Source organism: Dipteris shenzhenensis, chromosome 33 (genome assembly GCF_047967505.1).
Source record: "Dipteris shenzhenensis isolate YYH24624 ecotype China chromosome 33, Dip_SZ_1.0, whole genome shotgun sequence".
Lineage (NCBI taxonomy): Eukaryota > Viridiplantae > Streptophyta > Polypodiopsida > Gleicheniales > Dipteridaceae > Dipteris > Dipteris shenzhenensis.
In genome coordinates this window covers 31,166,776-31,182,104 of record NC_141628.1, presented here as the reverse complement: position 1 = coordinate 31,182,104, position 15,329 = coordinate 31,166,776, and the positions used below count along the sequence as shown (strand labels likewise).

Here is a 15,329-nt window from a genome sequence, read left to right as displayed (position 1 = left end):
ACTGTAATTCAATTTTCTGTCTAGCTCTAATCACAACATAAATTTGTGTTTTTCAGGACAACATGATTAGTACTTACACAATCAAAGCATTGGAGCAGCTCTGTAAAATAGATTCCGTGCTCAAGAGGAGGAATTAACATGGCATAAGAAGATAATTAGAGGTGGATTTGAAGAAATTTTATTTTTCCCTTCCATGATATAAGGCCTTTAGATGACATAAGGCCTTTAGTATCTCAGCAAACACGACAGCACTTCCTAAGTAGTACTAAATAGTAATAAGGGAAAAAGTACTATACTAGTATTTAGTGCAATGACTAAATAGTAGTAAGTGCCATAGTACTATACTACTATTTAGTACTATTTACTCAAGGACTAAATAGTAGTAAAATAGTGGTCCTTGTCAATATGGCCCTTGAATAGTAGACAATATTCTTGAATAGTAGAGAAGGACTAACTAGTACTAAGGGCCATAGTACTATACTACTATTTAGTACTAAATAGTAATTTTTAGTAAGCAATAGTAGTTAATATTATATAGTATGAGTCAATACTAAATAGTACTTATCAAATGAGAATATGAGAACATGAGAATACTAAATAGCATATGAGAATAGTACTTATCATGTGAGAGAAAATGACACTAGTACTAAATATATCTAAATAGTACTAAATAGTTCTAAGTAGTTCTAAAAAGTACTAAATAATATGTCAATGGTACCGAGCATCTAAGAGGACATGACAATAGCAACTAAATAGTAGTATGTAGCATATGACTAGTACTTAGCATTTGAGCGAATATGATGGTAGTATCTTAAGTGGTAGTATTCAGTACTAAATAGCAAATGACAATGGTACTTAGCATTTCAGAGAATATGATAGTAGTTTCTAAATAGTACTAAATACCATGATAGTGGTCCTGAGCATCTGAACATACTCAACAAAAAAAAAAGTACAAAAAAAGATTCAGTAGTACTAAATACTTAACAATACATTTTCATACTAAATGATTAGCACCTCAGGGCTGCAATGGAAATGCAAACAATATTCAGCTCTGTCAAGTAGAAGTAAGAATGAAAAGAAGAGAATAAAACTTGTCTACAAGGAAACAACTCCATCCACCATCGTCCAACATTCTTGCACCACTTTCCGGTTTATATCACCCACAACTTTTGTAGTTATTGGTAGAAATCTCAATTTAAAGAGTGCATCAAACATTTTCTAGAGGATGTGGTGGTTTCTGCTGTTGATTTTGCAAAGAACTACATGTTTAAAGTGCAGAATGAAATTCATTCGATGTATTGGCGTAATGACTAATGTACCATCTTGGTTCACATTTGCTATTATTGGGAGATGGGAGAGATAAAGAAGCAATCCATCTTTTACATTTCAGATGATAAACAACATGACACACTATTTGTGCAGCGTTGCTTTATGCTTCACTACCAATGGATATTGTCTAAAGGGTTGAAGATAAAAAGACATTGGGTTTGGTCAGATGGGGCAACATCTCAGTATAAGGCAGCACATGTGGATCTTTTTTAGTAATGGCCATGGCAAGAACATGATGGTGCTAGCGTAGTGATAAAGCATGCACTAACTGTTGAGCAATTGGATGTAAATGGAATAAAATTATAGAATGCTCATGACATTGTGGACTAGTTGACTTGGAAGATGGGAGATGATGTGAAGAAAAGACTGTTTGTGGAAGTAAAGGTGGGTGATGTTGATAGGACTAAGGGGGATTGCTAGACCATGAAAGGAACTCGATCAATACATTGCATTTGCGGTTTCAATCGAAAGGATCCTATGTAGGCCTTGTTCAGAATGTTATCATGCTTTTGTTCATTCTGCATGGATGAAAAATGGGACATCTGCACCAATTTATCTCATCTAGGTGTGTGGACCTTGCATAGGCTAGAGGCTATCAATGGTGATAAAGCAACAGGCATAGAGAATGTATAGCAATATACTCGATGGATAAAGAGAAGATGGTAGATTTTCTTGAGATGGGTGACCATTTTGCAGTGCTTATATCCTCTGAAGATGTCAGTGGTGACGACTACTAAGCGGTGATATGCAAGAAACCCAAAACAGTCCTATTAGAGCAAGTCAAGGATGGTTGGGGTAATGTGTTCAACATTCAACTATGAAAAAATCCCAACATGAAGAAGTAGTTATTATCTATGTCATGATGCTCCACCTGCTAAAGTGCATGCTGAGGCCATGTTGGCCATTAAGTTCCAGATGGTGCAAGTAAAGGACAAGGTTAAAGGCCACAATGTAGTGCATCATGTGCCCATGGATGTGCACGAATCAATCTTAGCAAACATTTCATTGTGAGGTCTACATTGTGACTTTGAATTAGTAGTGCTATGTACAAGGCAACACATGAATGTATAAAAATGAAATGTTATGCAAAAATTTGACAATCCTACCTAGCATTGTTGTGCTATGAAATAACACCTTTTTGTAGCCCATCATATTGGTTCATTTTCAGATAACAGTTTCTTAAGTGTTACTGTCATTTGTATACGATGAAGAATACTCCCATTTTTAAAAAAGTTCGAAACATCATACTTATGGTTCAAGCAAGTGTGGCTTTTAATGTGAAACTTGGCCTTCTCCTAGACTAAAACCAACCATAAAATATATAACTATGTTTTTTTTTGTATTCATGTGTGTATGCTTTCTTTGTTGCTATTAAAAACAGCTTACATACTACTGTATTTCTTGAGTCCTCTTGTTGAATACATGCATGATGCTTGGTAAGTTGTCTGTAGGTGTTCCTCTTTCCTCTTTCACTCAATAGAATGCAATCCTGCTCTTTGATGCCTCCGTGACTCCCCTTATCACGTTTTAATGATATTTTACCCCAACACTCCAACTCAACTCAAGTGCTCACGACAACGCAATCTTGGTCGTTCACCCTTTGCTTAGGGCTCTTATTGCGTTGTAGTGATGAGGACGAAATCGTTCCAAATTTGCATATTTCTTCGTATATCACTAGAACGCGATATCACTTCTAAGCCCCTCACTGCCACCCCCTATTGCGTTGTGATGATCTGGACAACTTTTCATCCACTTCACCACAACACGATAAGAAGCCCTTGAACCATCTTCAGGAACCCTCATCGTTGTGGTGTGTTTTATACTTCTCTCTCTCTCTCTCTCTCTCTCTCTCTCTCTCTCTCTTTCTCTCTCTCTCTCTTGCATTGTGGTGCATTTTAGACTTCTTCAATAGTCTGTAGGTGTTCCTCTTTCCTCTTTCATTCAATAGAATGTGATCCCTCTCTTTGACCCCTCCCTGACTCCCCTTATCACGTTTTAATGATATTTGATCCCAACACTCCAACTCAAGTGCACACCACAACGTGATCTTGGTCCTTGACCCTTTGCTTACGTCTCTTATTGTGTTGTAGTGATGTGGATGAAATCATTCCATATTTCTCCGTATATCACTAGAATGCGATATCACTACTAAGCCCCTCACTGACGCCCCCTATCTTATTGTGATGATCTCGACAAAAAGTTTCATCCATTTCACCACAACACGATGAGAATCCTTTGAACCAAATTCGAAAACCCTCCTCGCGTTGTGGTGTGTTTTATACCTCTCTCTCTCTCTCTCTCTCTCTCTGGCATTGTGGTGCTTTTTAGACTTCTCCAATCGTCTGTAGGTGTTCCTCTTACCTCTTTTATTCAATAGAATGCGATCCCACTCTTTGACCCCTTCATGACTCCCCTTATCACGTTTTAATTATATTTGACCCCAACACTCCAGCTCAACTCAAGTGCTCACCACAACAAAATCTTGGTCGTTGACCCTTTGCTTAAGGATCTTATCGCGTTGTAGTGATGTGGGCGATATCACTAGAACGTGATATCACTACTAAGCCCGTCAGTGCTGCCCCCTATCGCGTTGTGATGATCTGGATAAAAAGTTTCATGCACTTCACCACAACACGATAAGAAGCCTTGAACCAAGTTCGAGAACCCTCCTCGCATTGTGGTGTGTTTTATACTTCACTCTCTCTCTCTCTCTCTCTCTGTGGCATTGTGGTGCTTTTTAGACTTCTCCACTGGTCTGTAGGTGTTCCTCTTTCCTCTTTCATTTAATAGAATGTGATCCCACTCTTTGACCCCTCCGTGACTCCCTTTATCACGTTTTAATGATATTTGACCCCAACACTCCAACTCAACTCAAGTGCTCATCACAATGCAATCTTGATCGTTGACCCTTTGCTTAGGGCTCTTATCATGTTGTAGTGATGTGGACAAAATCTTTCCAAATTTACATATTTCTTCGTATATCACTAGAATGCGATATCACTACTAAGCCCCTCACTGATGCCCCCTATTGCATTGTGATGATCTTGAAAAAAAGTTTCATCCACTTCACCACCACATGATAAGAAGCCCTTGAACCAACATCAGGAACCCTCATCGCATTGTGGTGTGTTTTATACCCACCTCTCTCTCTCTCTCTCTCTCTCTCTCTCTCTCTCTCGCATTGTGGTGCTTTTTAGACTTCTCCAATCTTCTGTATGTGTTTCTCTTTCCTCTTTCATTCAATCGAATGCAATCCCACTCTTTGAAGCCTCCCTGACTCCCCTTATCACATTTTAATGATATTTGGCCCCAACACTCCAACTCAACTCAAGTGTTCACCACAATGCAATCTTAGTCCTCGACCCTTTGCTTAGGGCTCTTATCGTGTTGTAGTGATGTGGACGAAATCTTTCCAAATTTGCATATTTCTCCGTATATCACTAGAATGTGATATCACTACTAAGCCCCTCACTACCGCCCCCTATCGCGTTGTGATGATCTACACAGAAAGTTTCATGCACTTCACCAGAACACGATAAGAAGCCTTGAACCAACTTCGGGAGAACTTCCTCGCATTGTGGTGTGTTTTATACTTCACTGTCTCTCTCTCTCTCTCTCTCTCTCTCTCTCTCTGTGGCATTGTGGTGCTTTTTAGACTTCTCCAATGGTCTATAGGTGTTCCTCTTTCCTCTTTCATTCAATAGAATGCGATGCCACTCTTTGATCCCTCCATGACTCCCCTTACTTCCTCTCACCGAGTGATTGCTCAAAATGCCTAGATGAGGTCTCGTAAGGTTAGAGTGGATGAGGTGAGGGAAACAATGTAGAACTTGGCAGCTCTAATACCATGTCATGAAGGTGGAGAGGCAAGTATCATACATCAACAAAGGGAGAAAATATTCTTCTTCAACTCTTGAACTCCACACATACAAAGTAGACTAAGTGTGCCTTATATACATGGGCACTAAGTACAATACACCACTGCAATTAAGAATATAGGATAATATAAACTACATATCTCGCTTATTTACAATAGGATGTACTAGTCTAATATGATCTAGGACAATGACTAACAAGTTTTGCGAGTTTGAATAGCCATTATTAGATCTAGTAGGTTAGTAGATCTAGTTTGAGATAAAGAAATCACCCCTTGAGATAAAGATCACCTCCTTTGAGTGGCTTTTTCCAACAATGGTGGTCAATTTACAACAAAATATACTTGAGGCAATGAATTATGAGAAAGGTGAAAGCGTGCACAAGAAAAAAGAAGAGAAAAAGGGAACTGAGTATGACTTCCTATGTGCAACATCTAGTGCCCCTTTTATTGATGAGAAGAAATTAAAAAAGGAGGAGCCCCTTTTATTGCCACATGTTTAGTTTGATCTCTTGATGAGTATTGTTCACAATTTCAATTGAGGATTGATTATCACAATGAATGTATTACAGAAATGTAGGTGGGAGTCCAAGCTTCTTGAGAAGTTCACACAACCAAAGTCCATCACATGTGGCATAGTGACCACCACATACTATGCTTTGTTTGCTAAAAGGATAAGGCCCTTGGACCACCACATACTATGCTTTGTTTGCTAAAAGGATAAGGCCCTTGTTCTAGTTTTCTTACTCTAATAAATGTGGGCCACCAGCTAAAAGGAACAAAAAAACCATGGTTGATTTCTTGATGTCAAGGTCCCTTGCTTAGTCGGGTCATACCAACCAACTAACGAAAACGACGAATCAGTAGGATAGGTAATGCCAATAGTCGTTACGTCTAGCAAGACTCAAAAGATATGTTTCCTTCAATCTAGTCAAGCTCCCTTAGATCTTGCAGATACTGACATGAACTTTTACAAATGCCAAGTCACCTTCATATATGTGTGTGAGAATGTTCAGACCCCATTGTGTAGCACTGGAGCATGTGAAGGGCATACCGCTGCTCATGGATTTTTATGGTGTCATGGAGCCCATCATGTTGGATTTGGATGCCGAGGAAATATTAGATATGTCCTTGCTCTATCTCTGAAACTTAGAAGATAGTTGGGCTTTAACAGAGGCGTTCCCCTTGGTGATCAGCGCCTGGCCTATATTCTACAAGAATTTGCAGAATAAAGCAACCATGCATGCATATACAATATTCCTCATGCGTCCCTTAATATATATGTCCATTCCTATCGGGCAGTACAAAGCTTGGCTATTATAAACTGTAACGCCTATTCCACTACTGATCCGCTATTCTCTAATTTGTTTGCGCATCTTTCTGTTGTGTGTTCTTCAAGTATCCATGAGCACGAACATCAGGCTATGCTGTCGTAATGGAAAGTGTAATGTACTCGAATCTCGACAAGCACGCAACGTTTAGAGAGTCGCACACACTTCAATCTATGTCGTATTGCAGCTATGATGAAAGTGCTAATTACAATTCTTCTCCCTATTTATATATTTCATGAAGTTTTGTCCTTGGTCGATCTCTTCATTTCTCCTACTTTCCAGATCAATTATCGATACAATTAAGAAACTACAAAAAAATGATTAGTGATAAGAAAGGTTATGTTACTAATCATAAACGTCGATGGAAGTTCTTACCATTTTGCTTCTTCACGTCAATAAGAGCGGCACTCGATGCTGCGCAAAGGCGGTCAGACTGGATTCTTTTTCCTCTCCACCTTTTTCTCGTGCATGCTTTCACCCTTCTCTCATGGTATCGGATGGCTTATGTGCATACGTGCGACATGTACATGAGCATATCTGCGTGTCTCACATCTCCTTTGAAGTAACAAGGTAATGGATCAGTTGTATATGTTGATCTTCGAAAATTAAGGATATATGCGATTGAGCCTTTGCATCCCCAATTGCCACACATATTCATGCTCAGCGACGCATCACAATGTTATAACTTGATCAAGGGGACTTTGTACCCGATTCCCTCGATCGATTATCCCTACTGATCAAGAACACATTTAACGCTAGATTGTCCATTCCCCCAATTGCAATGCTCCTATCAACTCCTCGCGATCTTTTGTGGTAGATGTCCTTGGCAACTTTAACCTTCCCTGCCCTCATCGGTAAGATCCTATAGGAGGATATCATGCGCACTAATTTGGGCCCACAAGAAGTGCCCAAACCTCAAGCATTCCTGGCCTGGTTTCAAGGTCATAGGGGCCATGGTTGTAGGTGAAGGAAATGGCTTCATCCCTTCACGTAATATTTAACCACCCCTATTATATCCTAACCCCCGACATCACACATCCACACATGCATTTGATCGATGTCGATTGTCAACACCCTCCTCACCTATACGTACAAAAACCACAATCGAATCTGCAAGGGATGCACCTTTTTTGCACGGTTACGTCTAACCTTGCAAATGGCTTCACAGACGATGACGTTGTACATAACATCGTAGCATATGGCAACTAAGCTCACGAAATTTTATGAGTATATCCATTACCCATTCCTCTCTCGGTATATTTGGGAGATCAATTAGGACAATACATATAAGATTACTTGTATTCCTCTCGCGGTATATTTGGGAGATCAGTTAGGACTATACGTCGAAGTTTTTGAGCTAAGTTTCGAACTATCATTTAATGACAAGGCCTTGTTTCTACTAGCGGTATATTACGTTTCTAATTTCACAAGAACTTGTTCTCCACTTCGATAGCTGCTTCCTCTAGTGCTGATTTATGCATATAGGGCAACTCATACTCTTTTCGATTAGGGGACAACTCTGACTTGCCACCAAACAAATCGTCTTTACCCCCTTCGTGTAGTTTTTTACCCATTCACGCTTTTTACAGTAATTGCCACCGTGGATAATACTCATCTGTGGTAGCAACAACTTGGGCATTTGAGTTTCCTCAACCTCCTTTGCATGTCTAAACAGTGTGTAGTGGACTGTTGTCTACATTGGATCCATGTTATAAGGCATGCATCATGGGAATCACTCAAAGAAAACCTATCATGGTTAAAATCGTATCTAGGGCTATAGACTTGCGCGAGCTTGTCCACTCAAATGTTTGTGGGCCGATGCAGAGAAAATCTATGGGTGCTTTACTTTCTCGCATTTATTGTTAGTTCCTTAAAAGTGGCTATAACATGATAGTGTGAAGTGCCATTTTCAAGAGTATCATCATCTATCTGAGCAACGTACTAGGTGTGCTCTCAAAATCCTTAGCTTCGACAATGGCTAGGAGTATTACTCAAACAAGTTTCAAAATTACTGTTAGTTTTACTGTATCTAGCACCTGTCCATAGTTCCACACTCACTGGATAAGCTAAAGTTCACACTCTTGTTCAAGCGGCCATTGGAGCGCCTAAGGTTATTTCTATGCTTCTTGTCTTTGTCATCTTGTGAGGAACCACAGGTGCCAGAAAAGGCGCTATGTGCAAAAGGTGAGCACGTAGTTGTTGAACCTAGGACCTCATCTTCACCACTGTGAGCACCTAACACTCACCTAACACTGCACTAGCATGCTCGCGTGGTCACATGTGTGGAGAGTTGTTGCACTTATTTGCAACAACTGCAGTTCCTGTGGAGCTATGCTTTATAGTTCTAGTCTTGATCCAACCACCTATTGGAGTGAAGTTGTCGGAATGACCTGTTACTTTCAGAATGTTGCCTCTCGGGCAAGCATGCAAGAACACAGTCCTCATGAATGATGGACAAGGTGATGACCAACCTTACACCATTTGCATGTTTTTGTGTGTGATTGCGCATGTACCTATGCAGTTTGATGAAAGTTTAACCAACCTCAATGCTGCATGTTCATTGGCTAGAAAACCCCACACAATGATATGGCATATCGTTTATAAAACTTGCACATGCACATGGTAATTTATGCCTATGTATGGTGGTATAATGGTATTTAAGAGAAATGGACCTTGGTGGCTGCTACATTAAGAGGATCCATCTCAACTAGATGAGGCGGTCATGATCGTTGAAGATATGGTAGCTGGTCCTTACTAGATAATGGCTCTCCCTCAAGTGCCACATGTACCATCTCCACTACCATAGCCACCACCCATGGAACCTGATACTCTCACAATGCACAATCAAAGCATAGATGGCTTTGATCAATTGGCTTCACATGCTCCCGATCATGTGCACTGGTAGATGGACCTACCCGAATTGTTCGTAGACTTGACCATCTCATCGGCTAATAAGAGGACGTCCCCATATACTGTCTACAACGGCTTCCTAGCAATGTGTAGAGGGTATAGAAATAAATCTCTACTGAGCCTCTGTGAGACCCTCCTTCACATGGAGGTGTAGGGGATGCTAGAGGATACTCAACAAAACATTTTCCCCAACCGCTTGCACACACCAGCAAATGGGGCAAAAGAGAGAGCGACTAATTACATTGAAGGGAGCTCGACATGCATTGAACTGAGCATAGTCTAGCTAATTAATGAGCTCGTAACTGATGGCAGGATAGGCCGAGTTTGGGGACCGTTTGGTTTGACCTCCACACCTTCTTCACCTTACTGGAAGGAGGAATATGGGCATGGCCTCATAGGGCACTTACACACTACCCCTCCCTACCCAAGCAGTGCACACTTTGTGGGCGGGGAAGATACACACCTTGTTTTGCATCCCCTTCCACACCACCACTAGCATTTGTTAGTAGTGATTCACATTGATCCCACCACTTCATGCTCAGATCCCAATGTGATTGGCTTGGTAGTCTTGCAGACAAATTTGGTCGAGGGAGCTCCCCTGCACAGTTTAGAATGAAAAGAGGGCACAAAAATCATTGCTCTTTTGTCTCTGATTGGTCCTTTCACATGTCCACACCTTGGTGTGTAACCACCCTAAGAGTCTTGTAATGACCAACCAACTTCACCAATCTCCTCATCACCAAAGCATCAATGGGTGAGATCAGCCCCATGTCCTCTTTCACCTCACCCCCTATACAAACCATGAAAATTAGAGTAGAACCTCATCGTTACCAGTGCTCTAGACAAGGTAAGCCTCCCCCTTTCCTCTATGACCCTGGATTCTCTTTCTTAACTGTGATTTCTTGAGCCACTTATTTGACCCTTCCATTCCATTAAACCAGCCGTGGAAGGCTCAAACTTGACGATCATGTGCCCCTGCATGACACAATGATTTCACCCTAGCGACATCATTGAAGAGCAATAATAGACGAGGAGATTGTGTTGCTTAAACACAATCAAGCTTGGTTGTTGGTGGGCCTTCAATGATGAGCTGCCAGGTCTTTGGCTGCAAATGGCTCCGTAAGTGCAAGTACAACACACATGGCATGCTCTCTCATTACAAGGCCCTCCTTGTGGCTTGTGGTTTTACTCCAATCCCTAGAGTGGATTACACGAAAGGATATGCAATGATCTAGATGATGATCACCCTCGGCACCCATTATGGCTTGCACCTTCACCATGTGAAGTGGAACGATGAGCATATATTCTATTCTCTTGTTAAAAGTCTTTACAAGGAAATGGATCCCATATATTTGGAGCAAGCATCTGCAATTGTTCTTTTCCAATTTCTCACTAGTAATCACTGATGCATTTACATTTCTTTTAGCCATCTCTTTGTATATGCAATACTTCCAAAAAATGCAAGCGTTTCTTCCCTCAAAGAAATACTACTATCTACTCCACAAATCTATGTCTATAAACTGACACAACCTGCCTATCTTCTAGTCATAAGGCATATCAAACCCTGTTCTGACTGTGCATAAACAATGCAAATATGACTGCCCCAACCTTGGGCACATGTTCTCCAAACAATTCTTGTAAGTAACCTTTTGAAATACCCTTCAATAGGTGTTCAAATTTCTCGCAAGTACCCTTTTGAAATCCCCTTCAATAGGTGGTCAAATGCATCTAGTAACTTCTCTTGTTGAGCATATATTAAGCATGCACCTTTTCCTTAACAGCAGATGCACATGCAAACATAAATCTTACTTCTAAAAAATGTCCATTGTGTATCATATGACATGTACAAGAAAACTTCACTCCCCCAATTTCATTTCCCACATTACTTGTTGCAGCATAAATGAATTAGGGTCTAGGGTTTAGGTATTAGGGTTTAGGGCTAATTGATGATATTGGATGCAGGCTATTATCAAACATGCTTCCAAAGGGGAATAGACTACCCACCTCAAGAGACATAGCGAGGTTCTATGTGACATCTCTTGGAGTATTGGATTATGATCGCATACATGCATGTGTCAATGATTGCGTTCTCTTTTGTGGGATGCATAAGGAGGCTCGACATTGTCCCACTTGTGGTGAAGCAAGGTATAGAACAGATGTGAAGAGTTTTGATGTACCTCATAAAGTCTTGCGACGCTTTCCTATAATTCCTCACATCAAACACATGTTCAAGTGCAAATCCATAGCAGAGCTCATGTCATGGCATTCCTCACATCGATCGGATGATGGCATGTGGAGAATTCCCGTAGACACTCCTGCTTGGAAGCATATTGAAGATGAGTGGCCCAGCTTTAAAACAGAGCCCAGAAACTTGAGACTTGGCCTAGGTATGGATGGAGTGAATCCATTTCATTTCAAAAGCACTGCATAAAGCATGTGGCCAGTTGTGTTGGTGAATTACAACCTTCCACCATCAATGGTGATCAAGAAGGGACATCTTATGTTATTCCTTCTAATTCCAGGGAAACATGAAGTCAAGCACATGGATGTTTATCTCGAACCGTTGATTGATGAGTTGGAGGAACTATGGAAAGGTGTTGCGGTGGTGGACATTAGTAGGCCTCTCTCCTCTCGACACTTCGACTTGAAAGCAGTGTTGATGTAGACAATGCATGACATTAGTAGGCCTCCCTACTCTAATACTATTGGCTATATTAATTATAACTATTGACTTTATTATTCCAACTTTTATTTATATTTTAACAGGTTTGAAAACATTGGGTAAACATGCAGGTCTTGTTTGTGGCCCTTCGTTAGTACGTGAGTATGCTGACGGTTTGTGTAAGACCATATTCGATAATCATCATCGATTTCTCCAGTCAGATCATCCTAAATATGTTGCTAGTGAGAGTAACATTCCTCCACAAACACTTTGTGCAAAAGATTGGAAGCACATTTGGGAGTCTACAAATGTTCTTCCTCTAGATGCCATGAACAGGTATAGTAATGTTTTTCAATCTTGTTTTGTGTAGTCTCTAATTGGATTAAAGATCACGTAGAGCAATCCCTTGTATAGGTACTCCATTTTTTTTTGGCTACCATATTGGACCCATCTCAAGATCAACCATTTGCTTGGTCCCATACACATCTTCAAGAATGTGGCATCTGGTATTTGGGAACATGTTATTGGTAAACAAGACAATGTTAGCATACGGGAGGACTTGTAGGTCACAGGATGAATGCGTCAAGCTTGGCCACGAGAGGAGGGTGGGCACGTTCATCTTTTGTGTGCACCATGGATTATATCAAAGGAGGAGAAGCAGGTAAAGTAGGCCATCACCACCCATGTCAGATCACCCTTCATTATACTTGGCAAATTGAATGTACATGAGGTATAACATACTATTCATTTGTTTTTCAGATATGTTAGTTCCAAAGCAATTGATCCAGCCATGTTGGATGATGCGCGTGTTATGTGGAGTGGTTTGTTTGGTAGAGGAGACTTTTCCACGAACCATTCTCACAAGCCAACTATATCTCATTGTGCATTTGGTGGACGAAATTGCTTTATGTGGCACTGTGCATGCATGTTGGATGTTCTTCCTTCATGAAGACCTTAAAAGACTTTGCGAGGAAAAGTGCAAGGCCTGAAGGAAGCATGGCCGAGGGTTGGTGGATACAAGAGTCTCTTGTATATATTTCAAAATTTCTTGGTCAGGTGGATAGCACTTTGCCGCAACTATGGAGCAATGAAGAGGACTTGAGGATGACCTCTATTGTGCCTCAAGGAAAAGGACAAAGTAAAGTAATTGATAGAGCATTGATTGATGATCTCAATTTCACTTGCATTCTTAATAGTGATGTGACGAGCAGATTGGTTACAAGAAATTAGGATGCAAAGACAAAAAGGCAAGCAGAAAGAGCTCTCACATGGCTATCGTAAGGCGTACCCTAAGCATCTAGCAACACTTCTGAATGATATCCATGTTGATTGGTTGCATGAGGAAATGGAGAGAGCAGAGAGCAGCGAGGGGTTGCATATCACGGCGGAAGAATGGGAGTATGCACGAGGATGCATGTTAAAGGTACATAAAACTAATGTTTTGCATTAGTTGTAAGTGATTTGCTTTTAATATTTATTCACATTGCTTACACAAATATTGCTTCTATTTTGGTCTAGTGCACTATGTTCAATGCTATATGGTGTGAAGGCAGGCATTTTTGAACACAAAGAATTGATGAAAAGAGGAATACACAAGATTGCGGTGTCATTAGTAGCTTTGAGGGAGCCAATGAAAAAATGGATGATTATTGAGGCACAATCCAAGACATATTTAGGCTTGACTTTCGTCGCTTCTTTGTGTATGTTTCGCATGTCAAATGGCAAATGAACATGGTGGAAAAAGGGCCTAATGCAAGAATAAAACGCCATACAAGTGGCTATGTAAATATTGACTCTACAAAGTTTTGGCAAACAAAGAAAGATAGGCTCATATTGCCACAACAATGTAAGCAGGTATGCATTTTTTTACTAATGTGTTTCATGTACATATATATCTAAGCTCACGTACCCCTTGACTTTTGATATGGTAATTAATTACAGTATGTGTATTTGAGTAGGTTATCTATCTGCCAATGGTGCATGATATTAAATGGTGGTACATCATCCCTATTGCACCATGTTCCAAAGTGATGTATAATACATTCACTAATATGGAGCATATGGAGGATGTAGCAAGCCGCAATGAAGATGATGTCGAACATGCCAATGAAGATGTTGTGATTGATGATCAAGAATTAAGAGATGATCATGATAATGAGGATGAACGTGTCGTTTCTCATGATCATGAGGATGACCCTACCATTGATGATGATGGTGATGTTGATGAGGATGATCAGGGCATCAGTACGATTATCAATGGATAGAATATCGATAGTTGAATAAATTTAATCGTAGCCTTACAAATTGATCAAATGGATATTGATGTTGATTGTTCTTATTGAAGATGCGATCAAACCCTAGCCAATCCATCATTGTATCATTCTAAATTGATGACAATTCTATTGTATATGTTGTCTTTTAATTATCATCTCATGATTTGTTTTTGAATATATTACATTGTTGTAAATGCATGTAGTGGGATTGTGTAATGATATATACTATAATGTACTATGAGATGGTTTTTAAATTTTTAAAGGTATGGAGTTTTTCTTAATAAAGTTTCTCTGCTATCGTGTGTAATTACATGTGTATAACTGCATCTATAAAATAGTTTTTATGCATATATACACGCTCTTTTACACACGTTTTTGAACTCAGTATACACGCGAATTTAGATGCTAATATACACGTGCCTGATATTACTTATATACATGTGCAACCATACACGCACCTGTAACTTATCGCATGTATCCAATGCATGTATGGCAGTAGTGTCTTGTAGTGGTTGTCCACACATCTGAGTGGATCACTTCCAAAGGTCTTCTGCTCATCTTAGCATTTTTGGGAAATGCATGTCTGGCTTGCTTGTCCATTTGGCATGCTTCACATACCTTTTGCATTTCCTCAACTCTGAATTTAGGCAAACCTGCAACAATGTTTTGTGTTTGCATATAGTTCAGCCTTTGTATATTCATGTGCCCAATGTGCTTGTGTCATATCTCAATATCAGCAATGACACCTCTCCATGCGCAAACATAGCAGCTTTCACCTCAGGCATATCTACATCCAAGGTAAACATTATGCCATTTTTGTTGCCTTTTGCAACCAAGTGGCATAGATTTGTCAAGTCCTCAACAAAGCATCCATCAGGATTAAATCTGACTTGCAGACCTTGCTCAACCATTTAGCCAACTGAAACTAGGTTCTTGGTGATATTTGAACA

At 40.1% G+C, this 15,329-nt stretch overlaps 2 pseudogenes; both read left to right on the top strand.

The window, feature by feature from the left end:
- The first annotated feature begins 11,920 nt into the window (after window positions 1–11,920).
- Window positions 11,921–12,520, top strand: LOC147879957 (uncharacterized; annotated as a pseudogene).
- Window positions 12,521–13,451: 931 nt separating this feature from the next.
- Window positions 13,452–14,448, top strand: LOC147879956 (uncharacterized; annotated as a pseudogene).
- The last annotated feature ends 881 nt before the right edge of the window (window positions 14,449–15,329 follow it).